Source organism: Vipera ursinii (genome assembly GCF_947247035.1).
Source record: "Vipera ursinii genome assembly, chromosome: 2".
NCBI classification, from domain to species: Eukaryota; Metazoa; Chordata; class Lepidosauria; order Squamata; family Viperidae; genus Vipera; species Vipera ursinii.
In genome coordinates, this window is record NC_139513.1 from 210253695 (window position 1) to 210279908 (window position 26214).

The following is a 26214-nucleotide window of genomic DNA, read 5'->3' on the forward strand; positions in this document are numbered from 1 at the left end:
AGGCTGTGTACCTTATCAATTGTTTCCACTAGGGCCCCTGGCGTTTTTCCTATGTTGGCCTGGGTGTTTGGCCTACCTGGGGAATTGGCCTCCAGATCATGCACGTTGTCGCGGGCCCGGCTCCGGCACACCGGTTTGATGTGGCCGGTTTTTCCGCAATTGTGGCATTTTGCGTTTCTGAACTGGCAGCTTCCCCGGGCATGGTTGCCCCCGCAGCTGGCGCAGGTGGCCCGTTGCTCATATCGTGGTGGCGGGGGGTTTCTGGTTCTTCGGCGATCGGACGTGTCGCTTCTTCGCTGTTGCCTCCGTTCCATTCTGCGCTGAAGGGCCTCACCGTCTGTGAAGTCCACTGATTCATCGCTGTCACTGAGGGTTGCGCTCTCTTGGTATACGGTTGCTGGACTCTCTGGAGTTGTGGTGGTCGATTTCTTCTTGTGGTTATACTCGTAGGCCATTATTTCTCGGGTCAATTCGGCTAGACTCATGTCGGGTTTAGATGTCAGTTTTTTCTGAAGCCGCTCATCCCTCAACCCAATCACCACCTGGTCTCTGATGCGGTCTTCCAGGTCGGGGAAACAGCAGTTCCGCGCGGTGTGCCTGACCCCGGCGATGAAGTCATTTGCGGGTTCGTCCGGTCGCTGTTTCTTCTGGGTGAATTGTACTCGCCAATACAGTTCTGAGCGTGCCGGCATATAATGTTTGTTAAGTTGGTCTACCAGGTCTGCGTAGGAGACTTCGGTGATGGGTATTGGGCTGAACAGCCCGACGGCAGCATCGTATACAGGGGGCCCGCTGATGTACAGGAGAGCGGCGGCCTTTGCTCTGTCGTCGGTGATTTTGCTGATGAGGAGAAATCCCTCGACTTGCCCCAGGTGTGATTGCCATCTCTCCGGATGGCGGGTATTGAATTCCCTCACACGCCCGAAGTTGGCCATGTCGTCCGGTCCTAGGTCTCGCTCCGTTGGAAGTTAAAACTTCCAGTGACAGCTCTGGCCGGGAACTCTCTTCCTTGGCCGTGACTTCAGCTCAGGAGCAATCCCACCTTCGTCGCCAGTGAAGTAGCCGAAGGACCACTCGGGACGACAGGCTAATTAACTAGAGGTTTATTTAGAGCAAGGCAAAAACAGAATAACTCGTCCGGCTTTTATAGCCGGCAGCTGTCAGTGAGGACCAATCAGGAACGTCCCTTTTGGCGCCGCGTCTAACCGAACCAATCCGCGCCATCTTCTCTTGACAGCTCTTGTTTCCGCATGGCTCGGTGTTTTGACAGCCGCGAGCTGTCAGTGGCTGCGCCTGCGCCGTGTGGGGAACCTTGACAGCTGTCAAAGTTCCCGCGTGTTCTCCTGTCAGATTTGTTTTCCCCTCACAGTAATAACGGAATAACTGTAACTTATTATTAATGTTGTTTACATATATAATACACACAGGAGGCAGGCAGCACACAAAACCACACTCCCTACAGTCCACAGAAAAACCTCTCTCCACGTAACCCGTCCCTAGTGCCCAAAAGGTTGGACTTCTGTGTTAGAGCGTAGCTAGATTTCCAGTTCAGACTCAATGTGAAATGAGTGGCTCCACCTAGATTGTTAGATCTTTCCTTTTCCTTTCCTTTCCTTTCCTTTCCTTTCCTTTCCTTTCCTTTCCTTTCCTTTCCTTTCCTTTCCTTTCCTTTCCTTTTCTTTCCTTTCCTTTCCTTTCCTTTCCCTTCCTTTCCTTTCCTTTCCTTTCCTCTCCTCTCCTTTCCTCTCCTCTCCTCTCCTTTCCTTTCCTCTCCCTGTTAATTACACACCCTTCCTCAAATGTTTCTCAGCAACATCGAACATTTTAAATAATTATTTGTCAGAATGACTTGTTTCAATTGCCAGCTTTACACTTCAATCCAAATTCCTACTCTGACTTCCCTAGTTCTACATTAAATTCTATGCCACTCCTAAGTTTTTTTACCATATGGAATTCCAAACAATATGTTAGCATAGGATCAAATATAGATGCTATACAAATATGACTGAATTAAATACCAACATATAGAAAAGGAAGTAATCCTTGGATCAGAAAATAAGAGTTATAAACAGAAACATCAGCCAATAATTGTTGTTCTTGTTTACTGCTAGGATTCCTAATCCGTTTTCCATGGAAAGATTACGAGAAACACCCAGTCTGTGAGGAAAAAAATATTTTGCCGGAGCAGTCTGTTTCTACCACGTTAAGAGTTATAAGAGAATCAGAACCCATCCAAAAGTTTCCCCTTTTCCCTAATCTGTGTTTCCTTTTGAGTCATTTCTTTTAAGATTGGAAACTTGAAGGTTAGACTGTCTGACAAATATATGGGATCATTTTGCAAACAAAAGAGAAAAGAATTTTATTCATTGACAAAAATGGCAGAAAAAGTAATGCTCCTAATTTGTTTACAAAGAACCACATGAATCAATGACAGGACTTTTAATTCTCTTTTGTGCATTTTGCTTTTTTAGAAGGCTGAAATGGTTACATAGATAGCAAGGAAATAATTATGCCAAGGAAGTGCATATGGGTAGATGAGCAATTTCCTGCATCACCTAAGAGGTGATGACCTCAGACCCACAGACACAAAATGATGGCAACTTCACTAATAAAGAAATTTCACACTTGAGTAGAAAGCACACTACTGTACATTTAATGCAAACATGGCCGAGTGTGTTCAAAAGTCATTTATATCCCACAGAGAGCATTTTTATTTGCTTTCCTATGAAAATATATTTCTATGGCCTCTAAACCAATAACCAGCCAAGACACAGTTAAGACCTCCTTGTTTCATTAATTGCAATAAGTGGGGAGAGAAGCTATCAAAGCTTGGTTCTCTCCAAAATTCATCATCTCAAATCCTCATTCTCTCTCTCTCTCTCTCTCTCTCTCTCTCTCTCTCTCTATATATATATATATATATATATATATATACATATATATATATATATATATATATATAAATTAATTTTTGAATTATATATATGTATATATATATATATATATATATATATATATATATATATATATATATATATATATATATATTTTTACAATAACAGTTTTTAGTGCTTAGTAAACAGTGTGTTCTCTGGGTTCATATATTTAAAAACAACCAATAGTAATTAATATCTATAATTCCATAATCAATATATTAATTATATATTTCCTTGATCTTCTCTTATTCCGGTAGTATTCTCCTTTTGTCAACATTAAACAAATATAATTCTTAATACTTTCAATACATACAAAGTTAAATATAAACATTTTTCTTGTTTTTGTAACAATAGCAATAACATCAACATATAACATGTTTTCTAATCAGCTTATATTTCAATTATATTTGTAAGGGTCATCTTATTAAGTCACTATATGTCCTGTTTTCAAGATTCTTATTTAAACTTAATTTCCCCTCAGTATTCTTATCAGTCATGATTATCTTTAAATATCCAAACTTTTCATTCACATACACCATTCCTATATGTTTATATTTCATATATTATAAAAATACTATACTACTTATATATTTTATCCCTCTTACTGTAGGGGCCCTTTATATCCAAAATTTATCTATTTTTTTAACCATATTCAAACAAATGTTTAATCATATAGTACTGCATCTGGTAAGTCGAATCAAATTTCTTGAATCTAACACTAGCCTTCTTCTTTTGGCAAGTAGCTTTCCAAGTCAGTATGTTCAGCTTGCCAGGGGATTTTTTTCCTGTATTTTTGTGAGTGTTGTTGGGAATAGGAAGGACAAATTAAGTGGGATGTGGGTTTTTTGTCTCCCAAACTCTAATGATTCTCCTGGCAGCTCTATAATCCATTTTGTTAGATCTTCTTTCTTATCCTCAAGTTGTTTTGAAGTCCTGAAAGATAAAATATCTTTTCCATTTACATTGTTCTAACAAAATCTTGCAATTTTCCTTTTGTTCGTATTAAGTTGTGATTCTCTTTGTTTGTAACTTCCCTATTTGGGTCACTTTCCTCCTGTTTGTGTTCTGTTATCTGATTTGTTTGTTCATTCTTTATTGTTATTTTCTGAGAGTTTTTTTATTGTAAGTTTAGGTTAAAGATGTGCTCATTTATGTTATCAAAGTTGTTTTTAATCTCATCATGGTTTGAAACAATTGTCATTTGAATATGTTGCAGCATTGCATACATTTCTTCTTGGAATGTATTTGCCTTTTCTTGGAGTGCTGCTCCTGCAGATCTCTGATGTTCCAGGTTAAGTCCTTCAGAAGGCAATATCAGGTGTGGTTTCCATCATTTTTAGATAAGTATGCAACATCCATTTTATCTCCCCCCACCTCCAGATATTCTTTCACTGTAACCATAGTTTCTATGATTAGTCTTGTCAAACCAGCCAATCTTAAAATCCAAACAACCAACCCTTATATAGTTCTTATCTTTATATATGGTTTTTATAATCCAATGGGTTTCCAATTGTCAAAGCACCACTAAAAGTAGTATTTTATAACAGTTCTTCTATTCAGGGTCTTACAATTATCAGCCAGCCAAAATTGTAGTCCAGAATATTCAGCCACCTCAGAGCTTTCCAGTAAATTTCCCCCTAGAAGATTAGTCAAAAGTCAAGGTTTTTCTTTCTCTGCAAACAAGCCTTAAGTTTAGAAATCACAGCTTAGTAAGTATTTATAATCCCAGAAGGTCAACAGTTTTAAAACAAATGTAGTTCACACTCTGTAGTAGATAGCCCAGTCTATTTTCTTTCCTTTGTTCCCAGCTGTTCTCTATTTGGTTAGAAGTCACTGAGGTACAAAGGAACAAGTTGTTCTCTATTTCTAGGTGTCTTGCCAATTTCTGAGTCAATGCAGCTATAGCTCTATGCTCTAATCCTCCACTAATGTCAGTAGCTATTCATTTGCCAACTTTTAAAACAAAGAATTATTTTCTTATAATTTCATCAATATTCTTTCAGATGTGAAAGCTTAACAAGTTTCATAATTTTCAGATTTATCCAGACTGTAATATTATTAACTTCATTTCAATATATTTCTGTCCCCCATAAAGATTAATTTGTGGCTTCCCTCTATGGAAGGGTGGGGGTGCAATCCTTCTTACTTTCAGAGGATTTTTTTGCTTCTTGCAGATCTTTTCCAGGAAATCAGTTACAAAATAGGAGAGAGAAGATCAATATTCTCAACCAGTTCCAAGCATTCTGGTTAGTGCTTTTGGACTTCAGCTGCTAGTAGCTTGGGCTAGTCACCAAAGTGTAGCTAGCCTTTCTCCTATCAGGTTGGAGGGCTTCCCCCAGATCAAACGGGTTGACTGCCATCATTCCGTGATCATTGGAGGGGACCTCCTTTTTCGTCACCTCTCTGGGGAGACTTTTAACCCATTTAGGGTCCCCAGGCAGGGCAAAGCCAACCATGGGGTGCAGAGCCCCACAATCCCTCAGCCGCATTGCTATGATGCAAGACCAAGTCTCCTTCTACATATTTCCTATGACCCTCCTCAAATATACTCAATCATATATTGCATGTGCATTTACGTTAGCAGATAACACACGCAAGTTGTGTCAGTTAATATTCGATTGGGATATTAAGCATGCTCTATTTGGTTTAGAATTCTGGTATATTTTATGGCTTGTTAGAACAATAGGTTCTTTCCTGTTTTTTCCCATTCAGTTAGTTTTCCTCTTATCCAATTCAGTTTTATCTTTCAGCTAGGTATTTCCTCTTACAGCTAATTCCTCTTACAATTTTAAACTTTGAAGACCTTTCATTTACTTCTATCAAGCATTATCCACCAGATAAAAACCAAACAATTATCCTGCAGTGACAATGACACCTCAGGGGTAAGCTAAACCTCCACATTCACAAATGCCATCTTTGGAATTTTGAGAAGTTGCTTCTTGGGCTTATTGAGAGAGCTGTTTTACATTGACAGGAAGGCATGTTGACATAAATTTTGCCCCCGTCCCCCATGGCTAAGCTTTATTTATTTTTTATTGCAGAAGAGTTTCAGGGCAACTATTGAAGAATCCCCTGCTGTCCTGTCTCTTTCTGCCTGGCACTTGCCTCTGGGCATGAAGAACCACCAATTGTTCTCCTGAACATGTGGCAGGACAGATTGGGAGATTTGGGGCATTCCCTCCTGAAGTCTTTCCACATAATAGGGAGTTTTTGTGCAATTTAAACCTTGCTTTTTAAATATTTGTTTATGCATATATGAATGCCGTGAGACTATAGATCTCTCAATATCCTGGAAGGTATGGAAGATCAAGAGATCAACATTCCAGTCAGAGACAATGCCCACAGATGTCCTCTTCTCTCTGCATTTAATATAAAAAGGTAAACTTTATGTGCAAAAATAAAATGAATGATGGAGCCTCGGAAACACTGATAAAGGAAATTGTTCTTTACGCAACTGATATTTCCCCATTGTTGTACTTTGACCTGTGATGTGAGGTAGCTGCAATCCCTCCTCTCCCACTCTTCCATTATGCTGCTTTTTTTTTTTTTTTGCATTGACGCCTGGGCAAAATTTGAGTATATTGTGCCCAAAAGTGATCTCAGGATTTGTCTACCAAAATAAACAGTTATACAGTTGTTATTGATTCACTGTTGATAGTACAGAGACATGGGACCTATATGTTGGAGGTCGGATTCTAATGACTCTGACTTTTCAGTATTTCATAACCTACTGAGCACAAAGGAACAATACAAAGTGGATAGAGATTATAGGGCTTCTCTCCTAGGGCGTAAAGAAAGAATATCTGCCGGGAACTCTGCATGGGCAACAGGAAGGGCATCTGGCCAGTAAATGCTCAGCTCTGTTCAGTTGCCCTGATTCTACCCGGAATTAAGGGATTACAAGGTCATTAAACCCTAACCCCCCTCTCTGTTTCCCCTCTCTGTTTATGACTCTGCCTGCTCTTTTTCTACAATCTTGCTAATCTGAAATAATTTCCTTTTGCTTTTTCCCAAGTATGGCTGACTGAGAAATTCTGGGAGTTGAACTCCGCAAGTCTTAAATTGGCCAGTTTGGAGGACCCCTGGTCTAGAATATTGGACAAAGGCATGATTGACTGGTAAGAGCATTGACCAGGAGAACAGCCATCAGAAGGCAAGGAAAAACTTCCAATATATTGTTAAAGGTCTCTTCGTTTTCTTTTTCTTTTTTTTGTTCCACCTGAGAAACTGTTGGAAATCAAAAAGCTTAAAACTCTATCTGCCAGAATACAGGGTGTAATACTCTCTTAATGCACTCTGCCTGGTTTCAGAAGCCAATTACTTGTTCTTAGCATTATTAAAGATGAAATTCAACTGGTATACTAAAATGAACAACAAAAAAAAAAACCACCTATACCATAATTGCAGTGTGACTATTCACTTAGAAATACCTTAGTTTATATTGATGGAAATTTATGAAGGAATGTCTCATCTTTTCCTCTTCAAATGTCTAAAAGTGCGCCAATAAAGCTCTTTTTAATTTCCAGCTGAAGGACTGCTAAAATAAAAAAAATAGTTAAGGGTGAGCCAGCTGAGTCTAATACTAGAAATATTCTAATTTTAAAATATCTTTGTAAAACTTCCAGGAGAGACAACCTAATGTTCTTCTGATATTTTGGACTGCTCAGCAGTCATACCCAATGTCAGGTGGGGATGCTGCTGCTTTTACCAGAAGATTAGCTAGGTGGTTCTTAATTCAAATTGGTTTTGGAAAAATGAAATAAATTAAATTCAAAGTGGCTCCAGTTTGAAAGCACACAAATGTGAATAGATAAATAGGCACCACTTTGGTGGAAAGCTAATTCCATGACATCATGCTGCTGGCTACGTGACTGTGGAAATGTCTTCAGACAACGCTTGGCCAATGGCCTTGAAATGGAGATGAGCACTACTCCATATAGTCGACAATGACTAGCAAAGTAAAATGTGCAGGAATTTCTTTTTTTTTAAGAGATGAACTTCTGTCAAATGTAAAGCCCATACAGGTGACATTAGGGACTGTAAGCATAAGGAAATCCAGTGAGTTACATCACCATCAATGACCAGCTAGCCCTAAATTACAAAGTTCCGGTGGGTGGAACTTAAGTCAATAAAAAAAGGTCTATTTTGCCAGGAAGATCAAACTTAAAGAACTTGCTTTGATTTCACCCTACCCAGCATCAGGATGGAACTCAGCTACAGAATCTGCCTCTCACACATGCCCCCATTTCAAATTTGGGGAAATTATGGCAATCTGGATGGACATTCACAATTTAAAGCTCTCTCGTCTGCTGTGTAATGAATTCATTGGACAGTTGAATGGCGTGAAGCTGGAAGCTAACACTGAAATGTTTCTTTTAACTGATTAACCAAGATGTGTTCCTTGTAAATCAGCTTTGCCCAACACTATTGGAAGTTTTCTTTTCTTTTTTTCTTTTTAAACCACTTTGTGTGTAAATAGAGAAAATAATCCAAAAGGTCCTACAGTTATATTGCATCTGGTATATTAAGTCTAAAGATTCTGTGGCACATTTTCAATAAAAAATTATATTGGTTTGTGTTAGAGAAGCCAGGATTTGGATGAAGAGTTTGGATGAAGATTAAGAGAGGTAATATAATTTGAGTTCATTGTAAAATAAAATTAATCTATTAAACAATGACAGTATAATCTACCCTGATTTAGCTCCTATTGCTCCATGAAACCGGTTGTTTCTGTGTTAGGTTGTAACTAGGTTAGTCATATGCAAAAGCTTTGAATTACAGTAGTGGCCAAAATTGTGGAAACCTTTTGGGAAAAATGTATTTTTGAGGTTTGATGGGTAATAACACCACTTTTTTGGGACTAGTACCATAAAATTATATATCAATGGAAAGAAAATTTAATCAAGAATGTAATGCAACATAGTTTGATCAATTATCTGTACTGTATTCTATGAAAAGTTATAGCCAAATAACCAGAAAAAGGAAGCACAACTTGCTTAAGTTGATATCAGGTAGCTTTCCTTCATCTGATTGTAGCCAATGAGCATGAGTGTTTAAAGAGCCAATCAGGTGTCATCTTGTTTTGGCAATGAGCCAATCAGATCACAGTAGGATTCAGTTATTGATGTTATGTATTGAAGCTGAGAGGACATTTGTCAGTGTGTTATGTGATCACTATCAAGTTGGTTGGGTTTTTATTTTGTTTTCTTTCAGTTAGTGAGCTTGTAAAACGTAATAAAATTAAAGTAATGGTGCAAAGAATTGACTGGTTGTCCAGAAAGCGATATAAAATAGTATTATTAGATGAACAAGGCTACAGTTATAAAGAAATTAGAAGAAAAATTGGTGGAAACGTAACCAAAGGTGGCATTTCTACTGTACACTTTACCCAAAAGGTTTCCATAATTTTGGTCACTACTGTAAAAGGTAACTTAACTTTTTTTTAAAAAAAAATACAAGTGAAAAGTGAAATATTCTAGAGAACTTTATCAGAAATTTAATGTGTAAGTGGCCTATAATTATTTGCCATTCAGCTGACTTTGATTGGAACAGCTTATATTCTTTGTAAACAAATTGGTTCTGCAAAATTAGGTGGAATGCAGTTTTTATAATATAAATAAATAAAACATAAATATTTTATAACAGTAAGTATAAAAAATTAAACTACTCCCAACTACATTTTTTGATACATTCTTAATCTAAGAGTTTGTAGCTTGGTTCCTTGAAAACATGAAAGCTTCAATATCCAATATGTTTTCATTTTATTTTATTTTATTTTATTTTATCTGAACATTTGGGGGACATGGACAGTTATTGTTTCATGATTGGTGACCAAGCTGCTCATTGAAGCACAGGAACAGGAATTAATACGAGAGTTGGCAATCCTATTCAAACTCTGGCTCACCAGAAGATATTATTCTACTGATAATCAATCTGTACTCGCTGCACAAAGTGTTAGAATAACTTTTCTACTGCATTTTTCATGTAGCCTGTCATTATGGTGCAAAATTTATAAAGCTGACTTTACAAATGCATTGTATGCCACAGTGTGAAATGAATTTCAACTGTGGTTTGGGGTTTTTTTCCCCCCAAACTTTATTCTTCCTCCATACCCAAAGGGAAATCTTACATCTTCAAACATTTCTGAAGGTTAAAACAATTTTATGCTGTATATCTCTCTATTCATGCCAATGTTTTTTCACAAACGTTTGCAATGGAGAGATTGCCTTTGCAATCACGTTGCAAACCTGCTTTTAAAGGTGGGCAAATCATGGACTAAGTTGAATACCTCTTCTGTTTTTAAGGGAAGGGAGGATAGTGTTGAAAAATAAGGAGTTTCCTATAACCATTTTAAAACTTTACTTGAGCTACTTAAGTTCCTGGTGAGTTTTTTTATGACATTGGAAATCTTAGAAATGAATAACGAATCACAAAGGAAACTTTGGCCCTTTGGATTCTATTTTAGGTACAGCTTTGTACTTAGAATGCAAAGATTCACATTCAAATAATTAAATAGGAAGCTTGTGGGGTAAATTTGGGACAATTACTCATCTTTAACAGTGCAGTTGTTATGAACTTAAAAGGGAGATGAAAACTGAGTCCTTTGGAAGTAACATGGAATTTCATTTTAATAAGTTAACCTTTAATTTTATGAAATCCGATCAAAATAGTGTAGTCATATGTCCTACTGACAGACGGTATAGTCTAACTTCTATAAGATAGGCTGTTCAAATCCAATTTAATAATTGGGAGTCATAAACAGGAGAACAGAGACTTGGATGTTACCCATCAACTCTTGGAGAACAGGCAGACTGTATCTCATACATTTTTAGAGCAAACTGGATTTAAAATAAAATTAGAAATTTGAGCATTAGCCAAATTCTGCTAGCATTCAGTCCACATAGAATGAAAAAACCAATTTGATTTCCAGGTAGATCGGTGGTAAGATTATTTTACATTTCTACAAGTAAGATGGATGCTTTTTTAAAACATTATATTATTTATAGACTAGTAAAACTCTCATTGCCATGACCTTTAATTGGCTGGAGTGAAGCATCATAGGGTAATAACTTTTGAACCAAGTTACCTAAAATGGTCTAACCTATCGAATATGTCCAAAATTAAGACCCCATGACACCTCAGTGAATGAAATTTGGGGAAGGGGCTGCTTCAGTGGTACTGGCTGAGAAGGGAAGGGAAGGGGAAAGTAAAGGGCCAGTGAAAGGGAAGGGGAGGGGACATTTGTAATGCTCCCTGTCAGACTCACAACGAAATTCAATGGGGAAGCCAGCAAGAAGTCAGAGGTCATTCCTGCTACCACTTCTTTTTTGCTTGATCTTGGTTATTCTGTTTCTGTTTTTAGGTAAGGAAATGTCTCTGAAATGATGACTCAATGGAACATGGGTTGCTTCTATTTGTATGTTACAATTACAATTAGATGTAGACATGTATATTGTTGTTGTTAGCTGCGAAGTCGTGTCCGACCCATCGCGACCCCATGGACAACGTTCCTCCAGGCCTTCCTGTCCTCTACCATCTTCGGGAGTCCATTTAGGCTCACACCTACTGCTTCAGCGACTCCATCCAGCCACCTCATTCTCTGTCGTCCCCTTCTTCTCTTGCCCTCAACCTTTCCCAGCATTAGGCTCTTCTCTAGTGAGTCCTTCCTTCTCATTAGGGGGCCAAAGTATTTGAGTTTCAACTTCAGGATCTGGCCTTCTAAAGAGCAGTCAGGGTTGATCTCCTCTAGGATTGACCGGTTTGGTCACCTTGCAGTCCAAGGGACTCGCAGGAGTCTTCTCTAGCCCCATAGTTCAAAGAGATATGTATATACATGTCTTACAGTTCTTCTCAAGTTCTGCTATGCTATTCATTGTGTCAAAGGAAGAGTGGGTGTTCTTGAGAAGGCTGAATGAAGATTGCCCGGAGTGTGTACAGCCAAGATTATATATTCTCAGCAGGGTCATTCATGGTGTGAAGGTCATCCCAACTACCCAGATAAAGCAAACAGACACTTATATCAGACAGCAGCAACATAAAAATATGCTGAAGGCAGATGATCACTATTTGGCAATATCAGAGACAAGATCTGATACTGTACAGAGAATGCAGTGGTAAATCATTTCTATATTTTACCAAGAAAAAACACAGTCTATATGAATGATGAGCCCCTCCAGTTGGATGGCACTTAACGTGCTACTATGGAATTGCTGAGAATCTGTCTGAATATCAATGGTGTTTGTGACATGGCTAAAATAAAATCTTCAGAATGTCTATTTGCTGATGTTGCCATGCAGGGAAAAGAAAATGTGAGGCAAAGACAGAAGTACAGTGGGAACATGGAACATATGAAACATGAACATGGAAAAACTCAACACGGTAAAAAATGAAATAAATCAACTACATGTTGGCATCTTAGGCATCAGTTAATTGAGTGGACTGGAGTTGGAGGTTATACTGTTTTTATGCAAGATAAAATAAAATAAAATAGAAGGAATATCACTCTTACATTGTCCAGAAGGATGTAGCAAAGACAATACTTGGGGACAAGATAGTCAATGACCAAATAATATCAACTTGATTTTGCAGGCCAACTTTTAATATAGAGTTTATCCAAGTTTATGCTTCAATCATTGATGAAGAAGAAGAGAGAATTAAGAAGTTTTATTTATTTATTTATTTATTTATTTATTTATTTATTTATTTATTTATTTATTTATTTATTTATTTTTGGGACTTATATGCCGCCCTATCTCCCGAAGGACTCAGGGCGGCTAACAACAATAAAAACAACAATAATTATTGTCAGGTCCAATTTAAAATTCACTGAATATGCAACTAAGACAAGCTGCTTAGTTTGAAATAGAAACTAAATAAGAGAATGACCTATCAGTTTCCACAATCCAATGTTTTTTTTTTACTTCTTTACTTTTCTTCAGATAACTGAAATGGAGTCTATATATGTGGACATCATCAGATGAAGCATACAGAAATCAAAATGGCTACTGTATATTATAGGTAAATAAAGTTGGAAAAAATTTTAACAAGGAAAGTAATGCCAGGGCCTGACTATGGAACAGACTGGAATATGTCTCTCTACATAGTAATATCAAAGAAAAGAAACATAACTGATTATGTAAACTGTTGTACAGTGTACAAATAGTCCTTGACTTTCAACCATTCATTTGAAGTTACAATGGCACTAAAAAAAATGACTTAAGACTTTTCAGTGTGACTTTCCACACATATGATTGCTGCAGCGTCCCTATGGCCACATGATCAAAATTCAGATGCTTGTCAACTGGCTCATATTTATGACGGCTGCAGAGTCCTGAGGTCATGTGATCACACCTTTTGCAACCTCCTGACAAGCAGCCATTGGGGCAGCCAGATTCACTTAACAAACCACAGTGATTCACTTAACCACTGTGGCACAAATAGGGCAAAGCTCACTTAACAGCTGTCTTTCTTAGCAGGTTTCTATCTGGGTCAGTCACCGGGACCAAAACCTCTGGTCCTGGTGACTGACTCAGACTGGGTCCTGCAGCATCATCCTGGGACATGTATATTAGCCTTCAATCAGTGGTGTAGCGTGGGTTGTCAGCACCCGGGGCAAGGCAACCGGAAGCGGAAATAGAGGGGCGGGCGGGCGGTGACGTCATGGCACTGCTGAAAAGACGCACCCCGCAGCGGCGTAGACTTTCCAAGAAGAGTCGTGCGCATGCGGGATGCTTCCGGGTCCCTCTCGAGGGTGGCTGGGCGGGGCTCCGACCTGCAAGAGCCGCTGCATTCAAGCTCGCACGTGAGCCCCGCTAAATAAAGCCACGCATGCGCACGAAGCTAGGCCGGCCGGCCAGCGGGTCCGTCTTCGCTCGGCCAAACCTGCCAGGGCGCCTGCGGGGCGCTTGCGGTTGGCCTGAGCCTGGGCGGAGAGTTGGCCGCTTCTATTTATTTTATTCAGTTTATGTGGCCGCCCATCTCACCTGCCGGACTCATTTCGCTTTGCAAGAAAGAGCAGCTCGAGAGCGGAGCCAAGCCAACTCTGTGCAGCCCTTGGGGCTCCCTGAGCAGCTCAGTGCGAGCGCCCCCCCCAGATGTTGCGCCCGGTGCGGCCGGCCCCCCCTGCACCCCCCACGCTACGCCACTGCCTTCAATTTGTCTTTCTTAGCAATGGAAATTTTGGCCTCAGTTGTGGTCCTACGTCGAGCACTACCTGTAGTCCTAATTTCAATGTCAGCAAAATAATGCACAGTTCATTTGAAGTGAACAGGGTCCTCAGGATTATTAATGCAACTACTTGTTTATTAGATTCTTGCCCTATCCAGGCAGTAATTCATACACCCCTATAGGAGGAAGTGTTCCCGGGACCATTTAAGGAAATCTTGGTCTATCCCTTCCCTAAAAAAAACAAAACCCCTTCACTGAATCTCACCTGCCTGGACAATTTCTACCAGCTCCCCATTTTAGGGAAGGTGATGAAAGAAGTGGTTACACTGCAGCTTCAAAGGGGCCTGTTGCTGCCAATATTCTTTTCAGGGAATCTGTTCTCATCCTTTAGTTACTGCTGGCTCCTGGGCTCTGTATTGGTTGGAATTTCAGAATTTGCCACCCCAGCCTGGCTTCCAACCATGACTGCCAACAACATCGGGTGTTCTGCCATGGCTGGTCCTGGCCTGCTTTACCAGAGGGCTCCAAATCTGTTGTCCGGCCTCTGGGCCTTGAATTCTTCCCACCGGTCAACTTAGGATTGCGCAATGCAATTTGCAGCTCTACATGGAAACAGGAATGCCAGTTAATCATACTGGTTTCCCAAAAACTGAAGGAACAAGAGCAATTTCTCCGTGTGCATGCTGCATAGTTGAGAAAGCCAAAGAATATCCTAAAGAAGTCAGCATGTGCTTCACGGATTACGGAAAGGCCTTACATTGCATCAAGCTGCAGAACATCTTTGGGGGGGAAAGAGGAATCTTTAGAATATTTTGGAATATCTCATTGACCACATGGAAAACTTTTCGAAAGGACAAAAAAGCCATAGTCCTGATGTAACATGGAGAAAACAAAGTCTGGATCCGAGTTTGCAAAGAAGGGAGACCAATTTGTGTACAAAACGCTTCAACCCACGTGCGGAATATAAATTGGGGGAGTTGGATTGGAAGGAGGTGAGCATCTCTTTAAAACAGGAGGAAGAAACATCAATAGCACGCATTGTGCTGATGGCAGCACTCTAATAATTGAAAATGATCTGCAAGCTCTAGTAAAGGAAGAGAAGGAGCACAATGAAAAATGGGATTTGAGATTAAATATAAACAAGGTCAAATAAAAGCCAACAAATACAACAGGTGGCTTTAAAGACTGCAATTAAAAAAACAACTATACTTGACTCTCAACAGTAAAGGAACCAGCAGTAAAAAAATATACTTCAAGTGACTGCTAGGTCCTTTACTATTGATGACAATCTACTCTCTTGCTTTCCATTGCAATGTTTAAAAGCATTTCTCTGCAAGGATTCATTTTTAGTCCAAACCATGTCAATGAACAGACTAAAAAGCCATATTATATTGAATCTGAAACTACACCTTTTTCTCAATAGAAGGCAAAGTCCAGAAACTTTCATCAAAAGATTGGTTTGAGGCACCATTTTAGGTGGCAGTTTCATGCAAGTGTCTCTTGAAATGAATTTCCAGTTCCCTGCTTCTGTGAGTGTAGTTGGCACTTAAGAAGGAACACAAAACAAGAATCTTAGGAGCTGATGGAATGATAGAATGGCTGCTAAATTTTTAAATATTTTTATGAGTATAAAGCTACGCTCCCTACACCCAAACAGTCAGTGCCTTAGCTGTAAGAAATTTGCCTGCTGGGATGTAATCACCACAAATTGAACAATAAAATTCACTTAAATCCAGGGACAATCTGACTTCTATTATTATGGGAACTTGACCAATTTGAATGAATTTTGGATTGATTATAAGAAGGCATTGGACTCCCTGCCACATGACTGGATAATCGAAGGCCTAGAAATAACAGGAGAAACATCAGAAGCTTTGTGCAAACGTCAATAGCGTAATGAAACAAACAGTTGCTGGTCAGTCATGATAGACTGGGAGAGGTTAATATCAAGAGAGGAATTATTCAGGTAGATTCACTATCACCACTATTGTTTGTCATTGTACTGATTCTTCTGTCAACAATTCTGAACATGTCAGAAACATCTGCCAAGCTATCTCACCTCTCTACATGAATGAACTGAGATTGTACAGAAAAGCACTATCTGAAATAGAATTGCTGCTCAATATTGTCCATTAATATAGCCAAAATATTGCAATGGAGTTTGGACTCGACAAATGTTCCGCTCTCCCTATTCCTAGGGGAAAATAGTGCAAATTGGGGAAAACAAAATGCCTTCTACCTAGGAAATGACATCAAGAATCTGGATGAAGATAATAACTACAAATACCTGGGAAATATAACAGAAGAGAAAGAACTGGGAGGAAAAAACACAAAATACAAACACCTGCAAATAGAAATAGAACAACTGTTGCAAAAGAAGTAGCAATAGGAATAGGAGCTCTGGGTGCAATCCCAAAACATCTGGAACACAGTCAGCATTGACCAAATCATCAGGAAATGATGAGGTTTTTAAGGATTTGTTTATAGATAAGAGATAGGATGTGGGAAAAAGAGATAATGTGTTGTATTTAAAGAGAAGGTGATAAATTACTGGAATTGTTTATACTTGAGTTGAAGGGGGAAAGTCACTTCTTTATATATTTGTTTTCTTTTTCTTTACTATATTCTTTTTTTTCCCTTTCAATTTTTTATATTCTCTCTCTTCTCTGTGCCTTCTCTGTTTAAAATTTATTCTTTTAATTTTATTTGTTTGTATTAGTTTTTACTGTTGTAATTGTAATCTTTAATAAAATTATTTTTTTTTAAAAAAAGGAAACCAACTCCACAGGAAGATTAGAGCTATATTTTATCGAGACATACTGTATTCTGCTTCCCACTCTCTTAAATGCTAGCATATCAGAAAGGAAAGGGTCTCTTCTGAATATTAACTTGTTTCCCAAGACTTAAGAAATTTTTCACCCCTCTTTCCTTATATACCAGTTCTTGTCTATTTCCTTCAAGGTCATCTCATTGACTCTGTACAGTATTTGTGCATAGGCAATCCTTTTCTTTCCTAGTTGAGGTTGTAATGAACAAACACTGCTGCTTCAGTATTTGTTTTGTGCGCGTTCTTTTGTCAAATTGAGCTTCTGAGGGCATTTTAAAATGTCAAAACTGAAGGCTATGCATTTTTAAAAGTTTGTCATTTAGGAAGTTCTGTTCTTTTTGTCTTGTGCTGCGCTAAATTTCTGTTATTAAATTTTTTTGTATCTCAGGTCTTCTGTCTCTATTAATTCTTTTGTCCTGTAAGAAGGTTTGTACTTTGCAGCTGTAGAGCTTGAATAAGCAGTATGTTGTTGTTGCTGTTATGTTGTTATAAATGGAAGAGCTATTACTACAATTATGTTACGAACTGCTTTTATCTCTCTTCTCTTTCTCCCTTTTTTGAAATATAATAATAATAATAATAATAATAATAATAATAATAATAATAATAATAATAATAATAATAAAGTTGGAAGGGACCTTGGAGGTCATCTAGTCCAACCCCCTGCTCAGGCAGGAATGAATAACGGTTCATGCAATATGTTTAGTTTACGCATACTATCCCTAAGTTTTGTAACTGCTAAGTATGCCCTAACTGAAAGGAAAAAAAAAAACTATCAGCTTTCTTTATTCTATGATGAGGAAAACAGGGTAGATTTGGAATGAAGTTGTTTGTTTGATTAATTATTTAGTTGTCCCTTCAATTCTGAAGGGTGTACAATTCAAAAATAATAATTCCATTGATTAATTTTTCTGCAAACTGAGTTCTGGTAGCAATCAGCTTAGATCCACATTTAAAACAAAATACATTTTCCATTTCGTTATTATTAAGGTATTTACCAGTATGGATCCAATTCCTTCTTTCATACCTTGAATGGAATAATTATATCAGCCCGTTCTTCCATTAATCATACATCCTAGAAAAGAGCTAACGGTGAATAATGAATGTTGTCCTTACTAATCAAAGGAACAACATACTAGTACCATAAGGACAGAAAGACATATTGAAACTTAAAAGCAATAATACATACCAGCATTATCCACGATCAGATTATGTAGTCCAAGTCTGGGTTTTCAAGGCTAGGAGTGTCTGAAGTGACATATTAATAAATTGAGTGAGAATGAAGGAGGAAAAGTTGTCAGCAGCTAAACTGGCCAAAAAGGAACACATATGACACACTACAGCAGTGGAAGGAAAGGGATATTGTTACGGTTAAGGAGGTGGTGATAATAAAAGAAGGAGTAAAGGAGACTGTGGCAGAAGTTGCAACACAGAAGAAGCAAATAGCAGTGGAGGAGATCTCAAGACATTTAACTTGGACTCTTTTGAATCAAACCTGAATCAAATGTTTTGAATCAAACCTGACATGATCTTTGTTCATAATAATTACACCTGATCCTCCAAGATTTCAAATGAGCAGCAAAATGAATACTTTTCTCCCCAATTGCATAATTTTGCATTTCTCGTGTTAAATTTAGTTGTGGGGTGCCCCAGGGGTCGGTCCTCTCTCCACTCCTGTTCAACATCTATATGAAGCCACTGGGCGAGATCATCCGTGGTTTTGGGGTGAGGTATCATCAATATGCTGATGATACCCAGCTTTTCATCTCCACCCCTAACAAACCCAGTGATGCCCTCGACGTGATGTCCCACTGCCTGGAAGCGGTACGAATCTGGATGGGGAAGAACAGGCTCCAGCTCAACCCGGCCAAGACTGAGTGGCTTTACATACCGGCATCTCGTTTAGTCCAATAGTTTCCATCTTTGGTTATGGGAGAAGAGGTATTACCTCCCGTTGATAGGGCGCGCAACTTAGGCATCCTCCTGGATACACGACTCAGTTTTGAAGAGCATATAGGAGTTGTGGCCAGGGGGGCATTTGCCCAGATTCGCCTGGTACACCAGTTGCGCCCCTTTCTGGACCAAGATGCCCTATGTACAGTCACCCACGCACTCGTTACCTCCCATATAGACTACTGCAATGCTCTCTACATGGGGCTGCCCTTGAAGACCACCCGGAGGCTTCAACTGGTGCAGAGTGCAGCTGCACAGGTAGTGATGGGAGCACCCCGATACTCCCATATTACACCCCTCCTGCGTGAGCTGCATTGGCTACCGGTTGCCCTCCGGGTGAGATTTAAGGTGCTGGTACCTACCTTTAAAGCCCTACATGGCTTAGGCCCGGGATACTTGCAGGACCATCTGCTGCCGGGAACGAATTCCCATCACCCGTTGCGCTCACACAGGGAGGGCCTCCTCTGGGTGCCGTCGGCTAGACAATGTTAGCTGGCAACCCCCAGGGGGAGGGCCTTCTCTGTGGGAGCGCCTGCCCTGTGGAATCAACTTCCCCTTGAGCTCCGGATGGCCCCGGACCTCCGGTCCTTTCGTCGTGGCCTTAAAACATTTCTTTTCCATCAGGCTGACCTGGACTGACAATAGGGATTTTTAAAAATTTTTAATATTTTATCATTGGGGCTTTAGTTTAATTTTTTAAAACATTTGTATTATTGTTTTTTATTGTTGTTAGCCGGCCTGAGTCCTTCGGGAGATAGGGCGGCATATAAGTCCCAAAAATAAATAAATAAATAAATAAATAAATAAATAAATAAATAAATAAATAAATAAATAAATAAATAAATAAATAAATAAATTTAATCTATCATTTAACTGAACAGTCTCCTTGCAAATAGTTGTTTGTTGTTGTTGTTGTTTTGGGGGGGAGCTGTTCTCATCTTCCTCTGTGTGCATATGTGTATGTGTAGTGTTGTGTGTTCTGTCAGACAGAACAAGCCTCTGAACTCAGTTGGAGATCTAATAGGGCAATACAGTGCCCCAAAAACCAATGGGGCTGCTGGAATCAGCAGCCATAAGGGAAGGTCTAATTCCCACAACCACTGAGATAACTTTCAAAAGTGCTGAATACTGAACAGCTTCCATTGACTTCCAGGAAATTAAAGCAATCCTAAACATTTACCTTTTTAAAAGAAAGCAGAACACTGCAGACCCAGACCAATTTTCTATTGTAGACATGTGATAACAACAAGAGTATCATATGAGTTAAACCCCCGATGTCAAAATATGACACAAATAGAATAACAAAAGAGCAAGATGAATTGATTGGAGAAAGCTGGATAAGATACAAGCCTTGTTTGTACACAAATTAAATATATTTACTCTGAGCACAGCACTCTGTTAAATTTAAACTTACTTTATGCATTATCAAAATTGCAGCACAGATGTGTTCTTAAAGTATTGAGAGAATAAGACATTTTCCAAGATGAATAAATAATTTTATTTCATTGTGAGGCAACTGTTAATTTTTTATTTTATTTTTTTATTATAGAAATTTATGAGGAACAACATAGTCACAAGCCAAACAACCTGTTGACCAATTTATCCTTAATTTTCAACCTCTCCAGTTAATATTTGCTTTTTAACAATTAAAATTTCCCACTATTGAGAAATCAACTATAAGTTTATCAGATTTATCTGCTGACTATCTCAGTCTTCTCTCACTTTTCTTATGAAATTACTTTTACCATCATGATTGGGTTGAAAAATTGGGATCCCAGGTGAATGAGGACTGTATTTCAAGGGGAAAAAATTGCTTGTTTTTCCTGTTCTGCTTTCTGCTGTTTTCAGGATAGGTTGAGAAGAATTGCCAGACTGGATGTACAATATTTCATTTCCCGTGCCATTAAACAATGCTGCTTGAACAGACAAAACAGCTCTTTGCTGGATCACTGAGAGGTTTTCAACAATATGTCAGAAATTAATTCCCAAACAAATTTAAGTGAAAATTCTTGTTTATAAATTGGCATTGCGATATTTTAAGGATTTGTAAAATATGTACATTGGAGGTGTCACCCAAAATTTCTTTACAAATAAAGATAGAAGAGATTGTGGAAACCTAATAAGTTGTAGTTTGTGTATTTGGTTTCTATTGAATTAATTTAATTCTGGTTGGCTATGACGTTTTTCTATATGCATTGGTTCTTTATAATTTTAAGTATCTTACCTACAGTGGTTAAGGAGAATCATATCTTGGCTTGCAGATGCATCCATTTCTAACTACTATGATGTAAAAATGATAGAACTCAACATGATGTAAGGTCCACCTTTTCATAATTTCACATACAAATACATATGGGGTAAAATTGTTCATGACACATTTTGCCCCCTACTTGCACATGCCTATGTAGGCTTCTAATCTTATTAGTGACTCACCTCCAAGGATTCAAGACAAGAAATTGCAACCAGCCTTGTCTTTGTGTCACACAACAATCCAATAAGGCTCTTTAGAGTCATTATTCTCTTAGTAGTTGTAGTTTATTAAAAGCAACCATTATTTTGATCTTCTGTAGCAATTCATACTCTGCATCTAGAAAAATTGCCAATACTTGTAAAGGTTAGTACAACTTTTGTTGGAGCAAGAGTTTGATATGTCTTTTCAGTAACATAGAATTATGTTGTTATGCTAAAATATATAGCAACATCATCAAAGTTAACTAATTTTTAGGCCACTGAATTCACTCAGACTCACAGCAGCTTCCAACAACAAATCCATACAAGAATGTTAAAGTGTCCATGAGGAATCCACCATGCAATATAAGCAATAATTATAATCAATGTATCAATCTTTATAAGTAAGACAACACTCTGGAATAACTAGTTTCTGGAAGGCTATTACTGTAGGAACCAATCTGATTTCCAAATATTGTTTCATGTCTTCATATCTTCTTCTTCCATGAAAATGCAGTATAACCAATAGGTTCTCCTGAGATGGATATACTGAATTTGTAAAATTTGATTGGAGAAAATGGTCCTGAAGATATTTTGGTGCCAAGCCATATAGAGTTTTTCCCAATAAAACCAGCATTTTGAAATTCCACTTGGAAGCCTTTCACAATCATGCAAGGTACACAGTGTAGGAGTTACATTTTCTGAGTGGTTCACACCTGCCAGGAAGCAGACCACTTCTGAACCAACAATAGCTTCTGAGTGGTCTTCCAAGACAGAGCCACATAGAGCACAGTATGGCAATTCAGATACATAGTGATAAAGTGTGCAAGGTGTTCATGTTTAAGGTGCACCAGTGAAACATAGTCAAAAAGCCTCCTGGCCATGGCTTCCACTTGTCCATCTAGCAAGAGATATGAATACAGGAAGACTGATAAGATGAATGAGTTGCCCCAGCAACTGAAAGCTGATAAAATTAGGATGGGATGAAACAGGCATCTGTTTCACAGTCAAGAGAACAACCTTAACTCTTGAGTCCTCAGGCCAAAAGAAATTTCAGCTAACATTAGAAGATGTTGCCGTTGGACTCTGTCCATAAAGAGTCAAGGAAATGTTAGCCTCATGGTCAAAAACAAGAACTATTGCAACCAGGCAGGAGATCTACATATACATTCCTCTCCAGATAGGAATTCACGACCCTAAAAAGGCCACTGGCCAATAACCTGCCCATGCAAAAACTGGGAATTATGAATCCCTACAGACCTGACCTAGCACTCATGCCAATGCTTAGGACCGGGGCTTTTTTTTTTGTCATAGAACGCTCAGAACGGAGTTCCGGCACCTTTTTTGGATGGAACCTTGTAGGGTAGGCAAGGTGGGTTGTATGACATGTGTGAGTTCCGGCACCTTTTTCTTTTACAAAAAAAGCACTGCTTACGACCACTTTTTATCTTCCACTGCTAGCACTCTTACCAACATTTTTTGTGCATAATCTCCCAGAACTCTTCAGTAAGCCAAAGATTTGACTGGAATCAGGGAACAGAAAGATGTTATTTGGGAGTAATCATCTGAAGAGAAAGGGGTGAAAACTGCCGACCACATCACTGGAAACATTCCCAAGCACCCTCTGAGATCTATCCAGATAAATGTAGGATCTTGGATGGACCATCTTAAAGAGTCCATTCATCCCATGGAGATGGTGGTTAATTTCATCTGAAATGATGTGACCAAGCCATGAAACTATAAATATGTTACTTATTTATTTATTTATTTATTTATTTATTTTAATTCCGTTTATATCCCGCCCTTCTCCGAAGACTCAGGGCGGCTTACAAGCTTAGCAGTATACTTACAAAAATAATAAAGCTACAGTTTTATGCATGGTATATAATACATGAGAGAGAGAGAGAGAAAGAGAGAGAGAGAGATGGAATATTGAATCCAAGTATAATAATAAACATCCATAGAATGTAATTTTATTTTCTCTATAAATTCAAAATCACGATTAAGTTAACAAAATATTATCTTGTGTCTATTAGACAACTATGGGCCATTAGGAAGTAATTAATGGACTCACTTGTTGAAGGTAAAATTGTTAAAATACAATACTATTTTGTTTAATGTCACTCATGATGTTCTGCCTCTATACTGAACAGAAAATACGTAATACAGCTTTTTTTCTGAAAAACTAAATTCTTTCAAATTACATACCAATGGTTTGGAAATCAACAAAAGCACAATGGAAACAGATATGGCATGCTTTTATGGTTACATAAACATTTATACTACTAGTTTGCAAAGATAATTCTCTTTCAATTATACAGTGATCAGAAGAACCTCTTTTTCTATATTTGAACAAAACGTTTGCTGCAAAGAATCAGGTTTGGATGACTAGTTAAAAAATGGAACTCACTACACAATAGCATATATGTTTAATTCCCTATTATCTGTTGTGTTTTGTATAACAATTAATATGTGGAACTAATTCACAGTCACATGACATCAGTGTGGCAGAAGGCTTAGTGGGATTAAATTAGGAGAAAGAAATAGGCACATTTATATAGATGAGAACATCAAAGGCGTTGCTTGCTAGTTAAAATCACAATCCTTTATTTTTCATAAAGCTAAAACTTCATAAGAATAAAAGTCATGGAAAAAGGCTCTGGGGAAAGAAATCCCATTATGATCAACTTCTTTCATTTGAGAGAGTGTGGAAGTACTTGTATCTTCTGAAACTTGCTTAGGAATAAGAAGCTGCCGATCTTTAATAAAATTTTGCAGAATCACTGCCCCATTACTTTTGCAAAGAGGAAAGGTCCATGGATTTCCTAGGAGCTGGCAAGAGAATTCTACATTGACAGTATCTTACGTCAACAGTTCTTAGAGAAGAAATAGTGGCTTCTGGCACAGGTCTGAAGCTGCCATTCCTACTGTGTGTTGAGTGGTATTCCAAGAAAAAGGGGAACCCATGGAAATGATTGGACATTGGAGAGGGAAGTGGAATGGATAAGTGAGGAGTACGTCTGAGGACTAAAGGGAAGAGTGGGAACTGACGTGTGCAAATCAGTGAGGTTTACTTGATCAGGAGCGGGTTGAAAATCCACACTCATGCACAATAATAATTGAGGGTTCACCTTGTGGCTTCAGATTTTGAATCCTTGCTAATTTATCTTCTCTTATAAATCTGAAAATAAACAAAGGATAAATTCACAAAACCAATATAAATATAAGGTTAAGGTAAAGGTTCCCCCGCACATGCATGCTAGTTGCTTCCAACTCTAGGGGCTGGTGCTCATCTCCGTTTCAAAGCCGAAGAGCCAGCGCTTTTCCAAGGATGTCTCCATGGTCATGTGGCCGGCGTGACTAGACGCCAAAGGCGCACGGAATGCTGTTACCTTCCCACCGTAGTGGTCCCTATTTTTCTACTTGCATTTTTATGTGCTTTCGAACTGCTAAGTTGGCAGAAGCTGGGACGAGTAACAGGCGCTCACTCTGTCATGCAGCACTTTGGATTCGACCCTCCAAACTGCCAACCTTCTGATCAACAAGCTCAGCATCCTAACCTACTGAGCCACCGTGTCCCTTAATGTAAATATACTCACTTCCAATTTGTATTAGTAACTGACCTAGTAACAAAGCTTATTCTTGAGTGAAGAAAAGTACACTGTAAATAAATTTCTCCACTCTTTTAACAGGCCTCCTGACCAACAAAAAAATACATTTTTTTCTAATCTATTAAAGACTGTGCAGTCATAGACCAAAGGGGGTATGCATGAAGGAAAGGCAAAAAAAAATGATTGTAAGCACATATCTTATATTAAGCATGCCTAGATTATTTCAATCCAGCAAATTCTGACTGTCATTACTATAGCACAAAATCTGGACATTTTTCTGGAAACTTTCTGGTTTTGATCATTTAACTGAAAGTGCACAATAGTCTGTTCAGACAGATCTAGATAGTTTATGATTAGAATTATCAATATGATATGTACAATCACCTCAGTTTTGGTATTTGGATGATACAGGTATATGGAAACTTCTTGATAGGGGATATTATAGAATCTGAATTGAAAGCAGACCATCTATACATGCCATGTGAGCCCTCTTCTATGTGAGATCAAAAGTATGTAGTAAAAAAAGAAAAAGGGAATGGTGCATAAGCATGTATAGCAGAGATGTGAGGTGTTAAGCCTATATATTTGTATATTCCGATCTAGTACCCTTTTCTTAACCTTGTTCCAGGCTTTATCAAAGCCTATCCTACATAGAGATTGTGGGTTAACCCACAATAAAGTAGGTGAGATATTATTTCTTCTTCCATAGGCAATTTTACACACTCTACCTAATTCTATCTATGGAAATTACCAGCATAAGCTGGACTAGACTTTTCCCTGTACATTTGTTTAGGCCAATATTGGAATCTCAGGTCTCACCAGAGATGTAACTAAGCTCCAGATCAGGGGTAGGCAACCTTGGCTCTTTTATAACTCATGGACTTCAACTCCCAGAATTCCTGAGCCAGCACAGCTGGCTCAGGAATTCTGGGAGTTGAAGTCCATGAATCATAAAAGAGCCAAGGTTGCCTATCCCTGATCTAGATGAAGAAATGGACTTCACAGAGAGTGAAATACTCACAAAGATCTTAAGAAATTGGACTGGATGGTTCCTAGCCCACAAAAATATCTTTGTAGTTACAACTCTATGTGCCATATTGCCAAAAGCTTTGACATGATTGAGTGTTGCAGACAGAAACGTATTTCCTCCGGGTCTGTGCTTGCAGCATTGAAAGTTTCTTGCACGTGGAGCATGAGATTTTAAGATAGGAGGTAGACAATTGAAAAAGGATGCCTTGTTATTTAAAGGCCTTCACCTGCTCAGTTTGGATGC